Source organism: Mus caroli, unplaced genomic scaffold (assembly GCF_900094665.2).
Source record: "Mus caroli unplaced genomic scaffold, CAROLI_EIJ_v1.1 scaffold_22022_1, whole genome shotgun sequence".
In the NCBI taxonomy this organism is placed as follows: Eukaryota; Metazoa; Chordata; class Mammalia; order Rodentia; family Muridae; genus Mus; species Mus caroli.
Window position 1 is genome coordinate 1 of NW_018390180.1, and position 10,166 is coordinate 10,166.

General features: G+C 38.9%; 1 pseudogene; it reads left to right on the forward strand.

The window, feature by feature from the left end:
* Window positions 1-9,278: 9,278 nt before the first annotated feature.
* Window positions 9,279-9,365, forward strand: LOC115030324 (annotated as a pseudogene).
* The last annotated feature ends 801 nt before the right edge of the window (window positions 9,366-10,166 follow it).

Here is a 10,166-nt window from a genome sequence, read left to right on the forward strand (position 1 = left end):
ATGGGGAACTTTTGGGATAGCATTGGAAATGTAATTGAGGAAAATACGTAATAAAAAAATATTAAAAATTAAAAAAAAAAGAATCTGTGAGAAAGTACCCAAGGAGCTAAAGGGATCTGCAACCCTATAGGTGGAACAACAATTATGAATAAATGAGTAACCCAGAGCTCTTGACTCTAGCTGCATATGTATCAAAAGATGGCCTAGTCAGCCATCACTGAAAAGAGAGGCCCATTGGACATGCAAACTTTATATGCCCCAGTACAGGGGAACGCCAGTGCCAAAAAGTGGGAGTTGGAGGGTAGGGGAGTGGGCGAATGGTATGGGGGACTTTTGGGATAGCATTGGAAATGTAAATGAGGAAAATACCTAATGAAAATATTTTTAAAAAATCTGTTCCTAGATCATGGGGAATTTTCCTGATATTGCTGTCACCGTCCTTCATAACTCTGTTGACCATGTAGATTGTCCTATGTGTATTCAATCCAACCATTCTATTGACGTCCATTTCTGCTATGAATATGATTCTCCACCTAAGTTCATATCCTCACTTTTCCCACAGCTCACACTGCTTTCATTAATACTAATTAGCCACCCCATCTCAAAAAAAAAATAGAATAAAATAGTATGAACTATTGAACTGCACCACCATTAAAAGCATATTAGAATATTATATCCTCTCTGCATTTGTTTTCTTGGTGTTCCCACCTCATTCCTTATCTTTTCGCTTTGTGAACAGTTACATCTAAACAATTCAGTTACATATTGTCATATCAGAATGCCTCCCTCCATGTGATTTCTTATGCAAATAGTAGAATGAAAACATTCTATGCATGTGGGGTTCTTTAAAATATCAGCAATTTTTTCCATTTTCTCGTGGTATGTTTTCTTTTTATTGAAATACCATGCATAAAAGCAGACTACATAGGAAGGAAATGTAGACTAAGGAATCACTCATAGACCCACTTGAGTATGTCTTCACTTAAACTGAGACTACCAGAAAAGACCAGTACTATAAAGAGCTGTGATGTGACAACCTCAAACCCAACAAAGGCTAGCTTCAAAGACAACTTGAAACAGAAAAGACCTTGGCTAGACATAGTGGGTCAAATAGGTCTTTCTAGACCAGAATTCACACATATTTTGTTATCTTGTGTTGCCTCCCACTTAAATTCCCCAAATTTTAATCAACTCAATTGTGTCTCACCTTTATTCATCTTACCCACTCCTGGCCACTTTTCATCCTTCTTCTGATGCACAATCTTTCCATTCCATCAACACAGGTTCGAAAAAAACTTAATTTTAATTACAATAGAATTACATCACTTTCTCTCCTTCCTTTCTTCATTCTAATCCCTCCCAATTACCCTCCCTAAAGTTCTTCCTATATTCCCCCACCCTCAAGTTGATAGCCTCTTTTTTTTTTATTGTTATGGATGTACACACACACACACACACAAAACTTGAACCTGCTGGGTCCTTTTATGTTGTTTGTGTGTGAGTGGTCATGGCTGGCCACTGTACATTGGACAGCTAACAAGTGGCTCATCTCTGGTAGACTAATTCTCCTTCTCCTAGCAGTCATTAGTTGACCTCAGCTCTTTCTTTGGGGGTCAGACCCTGACAAATTAGCATGTATATTGGTATCTCCATTGTTCTTGTCTTTTTATGACCATTATGACCAGCCATTTCTAAGAGAGACTTTCACAACAGACCTCCTGGTATTCTGACTCTTGCAATCTTGTTGCCCCTCACCTGCCATGTTCCCTGAGTCACTGATGTAAGAACTATGATGTATTCTACATGTATCTATTAAGGTTGAACTATGGATGGTCAGTTGATGTCCACATTCTGTCCAATTGTAGTTTTCAGTAATAGTCTTTATTTGCTGTAAAGAGAGGCTTCTTCGATAAAGGGTGGTAGCTGTACTTACCTGTAGGTATAAGAATAAGATTTTTAATGTAGAAAGGAATTATGCAGATCTAGCAAAGTTACTATTGTAGATACTTTTCTAAGGTCCATGATCTCGCTTACCCCAGGAAGCTGGCCAGGTTCCAGTACCAGGCATGGTTTCCCTCCTGTTGAGTCAGTGTTGAGTCAAGCAGAGAGTTGTTGATTGCCACTGATATGTGACTGCCATGTTGTAGTGATTCATTTGAGTTGCCACTAAGATTGTCTGTTTGATTGCTTCCCTCTCTTGGCAGTTTACATAGTATTTCCTGGAACCATAAAAGACTGACTGTAGGAATAAGGTTTCCAGGTCAGACCCAACCAACATGATCCAAGCCTTATACCCTAGGTATGACATGGTGTTTTAAGGAGTAGAAACTGCCTTCAACCCCCGAGGAATAACTAGGGACTTTTAGAGTCACTTGGATGACACTGACCAATCATTCTGAAGATGATCCTCTCAGTAGTGAAAAAACAAAGTCTTCCCTATGTGCAGCTCTCAGTGTCTACCCTCCACTATAAAACCATCTCCTTGTATATTTCTAGCCATCATCTTTCTACTCAACAGATTTGTTAACGGTGGCTACTGTTAAAAACAGTGATCACTCCTATGCTAAACCCTTTATCTACAGGCTAAGGAACAAAGACATGAATGAGACTTGGAGTAATGGAGACTACTTGGCTGGGGAGAGAATTTAATACAAGAAAATGGCCACAAAATGTTAACAGGCAAAATGTTGGCTCACAGAGTAAGACTTTTATGGTCACAGGAAATAAGACAAAATTGTCTTATTTGGATATGTGGACCTTGGTGAAGTCACTAGATTTCAAAATTTAGTTCAAACTTGGATAAAAAGAAATGCATTTGTATGCATTGAACTAAATACAGTACCTCTAGCACCAAGAAGTAAAATGTGCACTTTGTCTGAAAGACCAAGAATAGTGTAGAAAAACAACCTATGTGTGTTTCATGAAATATTTAAAAAGTACCATCCCACAATAATCCCAGCTTCTCTCTGCCCCTAAAGTCTCGCTGGCCATGAATGTAACCCATTAATGTAATCCTCTATATCAACAAACTCAAAGAAAAAAATCACATGACCATCTCCTTAGATGCAGAAAAAGCATTTGACAAAGTATAATGTTAAAAGTATTGGAGATATCAGGAATTTAAGGCCCATACCTGAACATAATAAAAACAATTTACTTCAAACCAACAGCCAATATCAAATTAAATGGAGACATACTTGAAGCAATCCCACTGAAATCGGGGACAAGACAAGAATGTCCACTCTCCCCATATCTATTCAATATAATACTGAAGTGTTAGCTAGAACAATAAGACAACAAAAAGAGATCAAGCGAATACAAATTGTTAAAGAAAAAAGAAGGTATCGCTACTTGCAGATGATATGATAGTATACATAAGTGACCCCAAAAATTCTACCAGCAAACTTCTCCAGCTGATAAACAACTTCAGAAAAGTGGCCAAATATAAAATTAATTCAAATAAATCAGTAGCCTTCCTTTATACAAAGGATAAACAAGCTGAGAAAAAAAATAGTGGATCACTTCCCTTCACAATAGCCACAAATAGTATAAAATATCTTGGGGTAACTCTAACCAAACAAGTGAAAGACCTGTATAACAATAACTTCAAGTCTCTCAAGAAAGAAACCGAGGAGCTCAGAAAATAGAGAGATTTCCCATGGTCATGGATTGGCAGAATTAATATTGTAAAAATGGCCATCCTACCAAAGGCAACCTACAGATTCAATACAATCCCCAACAAAATGCCAACACAATTCTTCAAAGACAAGAAAAGAGAAATTCTCAAATTCATCTGGAAAGGCAAAAAAAAAAAAAACAGAATAGCAATAGCAAAAACAATTCTTAACAATAAAAGAACAGGGGCTGGAGAGATGGCTCAGAGAGTAAGAGCACTGACTGCTCTTCCAGATGTCCTGAGTTCAAATCCCAGAAACCACATGGTGGCTCACAAACATCTGCAATGAGATCTGATGCCCTCTTCTGGTGTGTCTGAAGACAGCTACAGTGTACTCATATACATAAAATAAATAAATAAGTCTTTTTAAAAAATAAATAAAAGAACAGCTCAGGGAATCACCATCCCAGACCTCAAGCTTTACTACAGAACAATTGTGATTTAAAACTGCATAATATTGGTACAGAGACAGACATGATGATCAATGAAATAGTATTGAAGACTCAGAAATAAAACCACACTTTATGGTCACTTGATCTTTGACAAAGAAGCCAGAAATAGACAAAAGGAAAAACAAAGCATCTTCAATAAATGGTGCTGATCTAACTGGCTGTCTGTATGTAGAAGAGTAAAAATTGACCCATATTTGTCACCTTGTACAAAGCTCAAGTTCAAGTGGACCAAGGACCTCCACCTAGAACCAGATACACTGAAACTAATAGAGGAGAAAGTTGGAAAGAGCCTTGAACTCATTGACACAGGGGGACATTTTAGAATTCCAAAGGTTCATGCTCTAAGATCAACAATTGATAAATGGGACCTCATAAAACTGGAAACCTTCCGTAAGGCAAAGGACAAAGTCAATAAGACAAATCAGCAACCTACAGATTGGGGGGAAAAACTTCACTAATCCCACATCTGATAGAAGGCTAATATCTGTTTCTAGGATCTGTCCCTTGGTGAGAGTGGGGTATTGAAGTCTCCCACTATTATTGTGTGAGGTGAAATGTGTGCTTTGAGCTTTACTAAAGTTTCTTTAATGAGTGTGGCTGCCCTTGTATTTGGAGCATAGATATTCAGAATTGAGAGTTCATCTTGGTAGATTTTACCTTTGATGAGTATGAAGTGTCCCTCCTTATCTTTTTTGATAACTTTGGGTTGGAAGTCAATTTTATTCGATATTAGAATGGCTACTCCAGCTTATTTCTTCAGACCATTTGCTTGGAAAATTGTTTTCCAGCCTTTCACTCTGAGGTAGTGTCTATCTTTTTCCCTGAGGTGGGTTTCTTGTGTCTCTAGCTGCATATGTAGCAGAAGATGGCCTAGTTGGCCAACATTGGGAAGAGAGGCCCCTAGGTCTTGCAAACTTTATATGTCCCAGTGCAGGATAACGCCAAAATCAAGAAGTGGGAGTGGGTGGGTAGGGGAGCAAGGTGGGGGAGTATATAGGGAACTTTCGGGATAGCAATTGAAATGTAAATAAAGAAAATATCTAATAAAATAAAATAAAAAAGGCTAATATCTAAAATATATAAAGAACTCAAGAAGTTAATCTCCAAAAAAAACAAAAAACAACCCAATCAAAAAATGGGGTATAGTACTAAACTGAGAATGCACAACTGGGGAATCTCAAATAGCTGAGAAATACATAAAGAATTGTTCAAAGACCTTAGTGATCAGAGAAAGGCTAATCAAAACGACCCTGAGATTCCTCCTAACACCAATCAGAATGGCTAAGATCAAAACCACGGGTGACAGCACATGTTGTAGAGGTTGTGGAGATAAAGGAACACTCCTCCATTGCTGGTGGGATTGCAAACTGGTACAAACACTGTGGGAATCAATCTGAAGTTTCCTCAGAGACTTAGAAATAGATCTACCTGAAGACCCAGCTATACCACTCTTGAGAATATACTGAAAAGATACCCCCACCATGCCACAGGGGCACATGTTCCACTTTGTTCATAATGGCCATATTTGTGATAGCCAGAAGCTTGAAACAACCTAGATGTTCCACGATAGAAAAATGAATACAGAAAATGTGGTTTATTTTCACAATGGAATACTACTCAGCTATTAAGAATGAGGACTTCTACAAGGCTTGGTGGCTCATGCCTTTAATCCCAGAACTTGGGAGGCAGAGGCAGGCAAATTTCTGACTTTGAGGCCAACCTGGTCTACAGAGTGAGTTTCAGGACAGCCAGAACTACACAGAAAAACCCTGTCTCTTAAAAAAAAAAAAATGTAACAAAAGAATGAGGATTTCCTGAGTTTTGCAAGCAAATGGATGGAACTACAAAATATCATCCTGAGTGAGGTACTTCAGACTCAAAAGGACATGCATGGTATGTACTCTCTAATAAGTGGATATTAACAAAAAATAAAAAATTTAAAAAAAAAAACAGACAGAATACCCAAGAAGAGTCCAGAGAACATAAAATGCTTAACAAGTGAAAGTGCCCAAGCTAGGATGCCTTAGTCCCACTTGGGAGAGAGAAGAAAGCATTCACAAGTGGGGAGGGAGGGAGGGAGGGACTTAAGAGGGAAAGTGGATGGTGGAGGGGGAGGAGGGAGAGGAGAACCTGATCTGGTATTACCTGAAGGAAAGGAAATGAAGCCCTGAGGGCCAGCAGAAAGAATACAAACAGGCAACCTCAGGAAATAGAAGGTTGTGGGGATTCCCCCAGAATGTACCAGAGCCCTGGGAGATAAGAGACTCCCAGGACTCAAAGGGAGGGACCTTAGATGAAATGCCTGACAGTAGAGAGAGGGAACTTATAGAGCCCACCTTCAGCAGGAAGACAGGACATTAAGTGAGGAATGGGGTTGCCATCCCACAGTCACATCTCTGACTCATAATTGTTCCTTTCTGAAAGAATTACAGGGATGGAAATGGAGAAAAGCCTGAGGAAAAGAAGGTCCAGCAACAGGCCCAAAGTGGGATCCAGCTCAAGAGGAGTTCCCAAGGCCTGACACTATTACTGAGGCTATGGAGCACTCACAAAAAGGAATTTATCAAGACTGCCCTCCAAAAGACCCAACAAGCAGCTGAAAGAGTCATATGCAGATATTTGCACCCAACCAATGGACAGAAGCAGCTGACCCCTGTGGTTTAATTAGGGAAGGCAGAAAGAAGTTGAAGAGAAAGGCTATCCTGTAGGAGAACCAGCAGTCTCAGTTAATCTGGACTCCTGAGATCTCTCAAACACTGGACCACCAAACAGACAACATACACCAGCTGATATGAGGCCCCCAACACACATACAGTAGAGGACTTCTGGGTCTGTGTTCATTCAGAGATGATGCACCAAGCCCTCAAGAGACTGAAGGCCCCAGGGAATTTAGAGGTCATGTGTTGGGGGGAGCATTCATGTGGAGACAGAGTGGGATAGGGAGGAGGTGTGGGATGTGGAGCAGTCAGAGGGTGAATGGGGGCTGGGGAACGGAATATGGAGTATAAAAATAAATTTAAATTAAAATTTTAATAAAAAGTACCATCCAGTGCTAATCCCAGCTACTCTCTGCCCTGGCAGTCTGGACAACCATGCACTGGCAGGCAATAGCCAGCCCATTCTTATCTCGTGAAGACTCTCTGACTCAGAGCTTCAAAATCCACCCAGCTAGCTAAGTTCCTGCTGGTGGGTCACTACCATGCCAGCCTCATGCTTCAAAACTCCCATGGTCTTTTGTGGTGCACATCAAGCAAACCCATGCTTTGCCACTGTACCTTTCTCTCTGGAACTTAGTTCAGAATCAATGGTAACTCAATTACTGGGCACAAGTAGAATCCTAATCTTGTAAGCCATATTAAATCTATATCCTCCAGTGGAGAATTCTGGCAGATCTACCATTGAAACCAGGAGACACTAGTAGCTACATCTTGTTCTCTATCCATATCCAAAAGGACCCTATCTCTCTCTTACCTACTCTCTTCCCCTCTCCAAACCAGAAGTCCTGCCTACTAGCCCAGTGATTTGTCCCTTTATTCATAAGGGCATGGTTCACAAGAAGTCACCTGAATATGGGATTCATTATTTGTTCCAGACAACCCCTCCTTGCAAAGTGGAATCAACATCAAAATACGACAGCACCAGGGCCATCCACAACATAGGTACAGAAAGACCTGTACCTGTAACCTGGGGATTAAAAGTAAAGCTCTGGTAGATGAATTGGTTTCTTCTTTGTAATTCTGACAATACTTTGTTCTGCTCAGAGGAAAGTTACTTTAACACTTATACAACTAATGTCATACCACAAGCAACTATCATGAATCATATAATATCTTAAAACATTATAACAGAAGCAGTCATGTCTTTCAATGATTTTACTTTTTTTCCAGTTGTGATACAATACAATTCTTTATAAACAGACTATTGTGTCTAAATGCCCAACTAAAAATAAATTTAAAGATGCTCATACTATAGTATGCATTTTCCCCTTAAGCCTTTTCTTCTTAATCTATTTTCCCTCTCTGATAATTTCTGCTTCTCCAATCTTATCCATATTAAATTTCAAATCTTCAGCAAGTGGAGTTTTCAGCCTGCTGGAACATTTTTTCAGGCCCATGATCCATGTTGCCAAAATTATTTGCAAACTGTTAACAATATACATCCAAAACAACTGTATACTATTTTTTCATCCTTCTTTTTTGAATTTTTATAAGTTCTTTGAGAATATTATGCACTATACTTTAATAATATATATTAACACCTTCTCCTAATTCCCCCCAAATTTACTCCCTTCCCTCCCCAAACAAACATTGGTCTTCTCTTTCAAAAACCATTAAGTTTGACTCTTGATGCCTAAACACTCTTGGGTATGAATGTCTACCCTAGAGTATGATCAACTGACCATGGGCCACATTCCTAAAGAAAGCTGACTCTCCAACTTCCAGCACTATCAGCTGCCAATAGTTCCCCAACTGGTCATGAGTACTTCGTCCCCACCTACTCTCTCCATAGTCTTTGAGTGGTATTTTCTGTCTTGATATCCTCACAAATCATTTTTTGACTCAATGTTGTTAACATAATTAGCAAAAAGAAATATCTATTTTTTTAGTTATTTGTGTTTGATCTGTTCATAAAATTAATTTTCCTTCTAAAATTTGGTATTTATTCTCTGTTTCAGTGATATGATTAGACCCATTTTAATTACACACTTTAATTTTTCACTGGGTAATGGTGGTTCATGCCTTTAATCCAAACTCTTGGTAGGGGGCAAAGCCAGAGATTCTCCATCCCTTGAATTCAATGCAACCTTGGTCTACAGAGTGAGTTCCAGGACAGCCAGAGCTGCACAGAGATACTCTGTCTCAAAAAACAAACAAAAAATTAACTTTTCTTTGTCCAAATTTACTCAATCACTTCTTACTCATTCTATTTTGTTTTTACATGTTATTTGTTTGTTTGTTTTGTGTATAAGAGTATTTATCACGGGACATGTATGGAAATCAGAAGGCAACTAGAGGAGAAGACCAATCTTTCCATCCACCGTGAAGATAAGAGATATCAAGCTTAGATTTTTAAGCTTGACATCAAGAACTTGACCCATTGAGCCATCTCACTAACTTGCTTCAACTTTTTTGGCATAGAAAAACTTTGCTATCGCTTCTCGGCCTTTTGGCTAAGATCAAGTGTAGAAAAACTTTGCTATATTTTGTTTACTACATAAAAATTTTAGGTAAACATTCAATTAAACCAGTAAGCTTCCTTCTTGTGACTTCCACCAATATTATAATTGTAAAACATTTCTGGAGCTGGAGAGATGGCTCAGGGGTACAGAGCACTCACTGCTTTTTGCAGAGGAACAAACCAACACACCATCTGTTAATCCAGTTTTAGAGAATCTGGCACTCTCTTCTGGCTTCCATCAGTACCAGGCACAAGAATAGTACACACATATATACTCACAGACAAAATAATAATATCCATAAAATAAATTTAATATTTTTAAATCTCTATTTTAAATAGATTGTTGAACTTCTGAGAAGACTATAGATTCCACACCTGTTGGCTTGAAGAGTCTCTACATGTCTGCTAAGATATTTGGGATAGTTTAATTCTGTAGTTTATTGTTGAGGAGTTTTGTCTAGATGACCTGTGTAATTTATGAGTTGAATATTGGGACATCCCAATATTTAGTCCAATTTATATTGTCTTTGTGCTCACTGGAACATGGGCAAACTTTCAGTGCCCTGTCCCTTAAATAGGACTGAGTCCTTCCCCTCCCCACCCCTGCCAAAAGCCGTCAACTGTGGAAAGCTAACTTCAGGATCCTTATCATAGTTGTTAAGGGTTCTGTTTGGCGACTTCCTGTTTAGGCTGCTACCTTTTTTGTGTTGGTGTTGGGATTGGGGTGGGTGTAGGGATGGTCACAGAAGCCTTACATCAACTATTCTCAGGTCTTATTTCTTCACCCCCCTTCCTAAGTTGTTTTCAACTTTTATTGAAACAACAATAAAAGAACCTCTGGTGGAATCACCATGCCTGAC